This window comes from Phytophthora ramorum (assembly GCF_020800215.1).
Source record: "Phytophthora ramorum isolate Pr-102 chromosome Unknown Phyram_PR-102_s0011, whole genome shotgun sequence".
In the NCBI taxonomy this organism is placed as follows: Eukaryota; Oomycota; class Peronosporomycetes; order Peronosporales; family Peronosporaceae; genus Phytophthora; species Phytophthora ramorum.
The window spans coordinates 1305531-1306358 of record NW_027150657.1 but is presented as its reverse complement, the minus strand read 5'-3'; positions in this window follow the sequence as shown (position 1 = coordinate 1306358).

Below are 828 nucleotides of genomic sequence, written 5' to 3'. Positions count from 1 at the left end.
TCCGCTTGTCTACCATGCACTGTTTGGTCCTGGGTTTTCACCCGCGTGCTTCGCACACGGACTTCAAACCGCAGGCGTGCTCGCTGCGCTCGAGGGGGAATGGTGACTCTCAACAATTACCGCTATGCAAAGTGACAAATGTATTACTTTCGTAAAATATGCATTCACACGAAGTCGCTGCCTACGCCCTCTCGAACAGCTGTCGGTACACTATGTTCGCCGTGTACACTCCGTCTTCTTCCTCCCGCTCTGGATACTCGACCAACGCCTTGAATCTCGATCTCGACGTAACCCTCGACATGGCCACATACAGCTGACCGTGGGAAAAGCAAGGAGTCGCCAAGTACAGTCCCAGATACTGCACCGTTTGTCCCTGCGCCTTGTTGATCGTCATGGCAAAGGCAGTCTGGATAGGAAATTGCCTGCGTCTCAGTCGAAATGGGAAATCGCGGATGTCGCCATCGCTGATGAACACGATGCGCGGGATCAACACATGCTGGCCTTGCCTGTCGCCGGCCATGATGGTGGCATGGATGACATGATCTTTGAGTTCGACGATTCGCAGGCGTGTTCCGTTGCACAACCCCAGGTCGGGATTTAAGTTCCGCATCATGATGATCGGCATCCCCTTCTTGAGTTTCAGCTTGTGGGGTGGGATGCCACTGATGTTCAGGGAGTTGAGCACCTCCTGCTCGAATAAGTTCCCGTCCTCGTCATCCTCCACTGAGTCTGTGGACACATATTCTCGAGCTGGCCCAGTCATACGATCCGCTACGGCTTCGTTGATACGATGGACTATCGCGTTCGTGGTGGTGAGGATGGTGCGAC